This window comes from Somniosus microcephalus, unplaced genomic scaffold, assembly GCF_052327205.1.
Source record: "Somniosus microcephalus isolate GS21.2 unplaced genomic scaffold, FLI_Smic_1.0 unresolved_chr3, whole genome shotgun sequence".
Taxonomy (NCBI): Eukaryota; Metazoa; Chordata; class Chondrichthyes; order Squaliformes; family Somniosidae; genus Somniosus; species Somniosus microcephalus.
In genome coordinates, this window is record NW_028225181.1 from 2500001 (window position 1) to 2502736 (window position 2736).

A 2736-nucleotide genomic window follows, 5' to 3' on the forward strand; every position below is an offset into this window, starting at 1 on the left:
GTGTATCAGGATCAAGGGGCTGAATGGCCTCCTCCTGTTGCTGTGTAACAGGCTCGAGGGGCTGAATGACCTCCTCCTGTTCCTGTGTAACAGGCTCAAGGGGCTGAATTGCCTCCTCCTGTTCCTGTGTAACAGGCTCGAGGGGCTGAATGGCGCCCTCCTGTTCCTGTGTAACAGGCTCGTGGTGCTGAATGGCCTGCTCCTGTTTCTGTGTAACAGGCTCGAGGTGCAAACGGGCCTCCTCCTGTTCATGTGTAGCAGGCTCGAGGGTCTGAATGGCCTCCTTCTGTTCCTGTTCAACAGGCTCGAGGGGCTGAATGGTCTCCTCCTGTTCCTGTGTAACAGGCTCGAGGGGATGAATGGCCTCATCCTGTTCCTGTGTAGCAGGTTCGAGGGCTGAATGACCTCCTCCTGTTCCTGTGTAATAGGCTGTAGGGGCTGGATGGCCTCCTCCTGTTCCTGTGTAACAGGCTGGAAGGGCTGAATTGCCTCCTCCTGTTCTTTTGTAGCAGGTTCGAGCGCAGAACTGCCTCCTCCTGCTCCTGTGTAATAGGCTGTAGGGGCTGAATGGCCTCCTCATGTTCCTGTGTGACAGGCTCGAGGGGCTGAATGGCCTCCTCCTGTTCCTGTGTAACAGGCTCTAGGGGCTGAATGGCCTCCTCATGTTCCTGTGTAACAGGCTCGAGGGGCTGAATTGCCTCCACCTGTTCCTGTGTAACAGGCTCGAGGGGCTGAATGGCCTCCTCCTGTTCCTGTGTAACAGGCTCGAGGGGCTGAATGACCTCCTCCTGTTCCTGTGTAACAGGCTCGAAGGGCTGAATGGCCTCCTCCTGTTCCTGTGTGACAGGCTCTAGCGGCTGAATGGCCTCCTCCTGTTCCTGTGTAACAGGCTCGTGGGGCTGAATGGCCTCCTCATGTTCCTGTGTAACAGGCTCGAGGGGCTGAATGACTTGCTGAGGGTAGGATCAAATCACTTTGTCGCTCATTTTCTCTGTGTCTCTCTCTCCCCCTCTGTCTCTTCCTCTCTCTGTATGTCGCTGTTTCTCCCCCATTCTATCTCTCACTGTCTCTCTCTCTCTGCCTGTCTGTCTCTCTCCCTGTTTCTCACACACCCTCTCTTTCTCTCTCTCTCCATCTGTCTCTATCTTTCTCTCTCTGACTCTGTCTTTCTCTCTCTTTCACTGTCTCTCTCTGTCTATCTCTCTCTTGCTCTCTCTCTGTCACTGTCTCTGTCTCTATATTTCTCATACATTGTCTATCTCTGTCACTGTCTCTCTCTGTCTATCTCTCTGTCTATCTCTCTTCCCTCCCCATCCTTGCTGCAACACTCATCCTTTCTCCTGTCTGTGTTGCAGGTGAAGCTGATGTTGAAGGATCAATGTGCGAACGAGGGGTTCGATTTGAGTCCGGATGACCTTGAGTGCTCGGTTGTGGAAGAATGAAGGTGACCGACCATGTCAGCGAGCGCCCGGAGCCCGTGATCCCGTCTCCGTGTGTTTCACAGCCTCGCTCGATTATGGCTCTGCCTCACCTTCAACTTGTTTAACCCAAGGAAACTGTCAGCAAAGGGTTAATCTCCAACTAGGTGTGTGCAATTCTTATATCGCTATTGATTCCTCTTCATACTGCAGGTGTGTGGGAGCTTGTAGCCTTTGCTGTGTTAAATACCATTCCATTTTTAAGTAGTGACCACTGGACTGCTGAACCGAGACTGACCGTAGAGATCCGGCCCAGTTCAGGAGGAAGTGATCTCCTGCTTAATGAGGGAACTTCATTAAAGACCTACCATTGTGTAGAGATTCCTAAGCTTCAGGGAGCATTCAGCACTGATAACAGGTGCAAGGGCAACAGATAGTCGTGGTAAAAGGAGAACCTCTGTGTAGATCTCATCTTTTTAATTGGGGTTTCAGCAGAGTGGGGGAAATAGTTGGTTCTGGACTTTACAGAATCAAACATTTAATTATAAGTAAAGATTTTATTTGGTAGAATAGCAATTATGTGTGAAAAAAGCTAAATGCTTGATAAGATAACGAAGTAAATAAGTTATACCGAGCTCATGAGCCCAGTGGAAACAGTAAGGACACCAGCTTTATTAACTGAAGTTACTGATAAGGGGCGGGTCCTGTGAGATTCTCCTTATCCGGAGTTTTATTCCCGAGGAAGTGGGAAGCGAGATGTTCCCATCTTCACCCACGTCAATCAATAGAAGTGTTGTAAAATTACCCATTGGTCACCATTCTGCAGTGTAAAGGTGGAAAACTGCACACGTGAGGCAGACATGGCCAGGGCTGTGTAGCTTCTACTGATGGACATTTGGACAAGGGAACCTGTAGCTTAGAAAGGAATGAATAAAGTGGCAGAGGGTAATGAGGATTTCGATTGCAATGGTTTGAAGGGCCTGAATACTGAGCTCAGAAATGTAATCCATTTGATTCCCTGACGATCGGGTGTGTTTGGAAGCGTGATCTTTTTAGTGTATGTTTATTTGCTATTGCATGATCTTTGTGCTCAATAAATCTTTGAACTCTCAATCTGAACGTTTCAAGAAGCTTATTGATATTGGAGAAATGGCTTGATCATCTGATCATGAGAAACCTGTGTTTTTTCGGTAAGGAACGCTCGCTGTTAGATGATTGGTGATGTCTGGGATCAGATGGGATACTACAGTAACTGGTGGGCCTGTCCCCCATTCCCAGCACCTCGTGCTGCTCCATTGTATTTTGCTCAATGTGGACA

General features: G+C 49.0%; 1 pseudogene across 1 annotated transcript in view; it reads left to right on the forward strand.

Annotated features, from left to right (window-relative positions):
* LOC147091171 (uncharacterized) overlaps window positions 1–2525 on the forward strand; it is a 133828-nt pseudogene extending 131303 nt beyond the window's left edge. Inside the window, exon 10 of the transcript XR_015075173.1 lies at window positions 1356–2525. The product of XR_015075173.1 is annotated as an uncharacterized LOC147091171 (transcript). The remainder of the gene's footprint in view (window positions 1–1355) is intronic.
* Window positions 2526–2736: the final 211 nt, after the last annotated feature.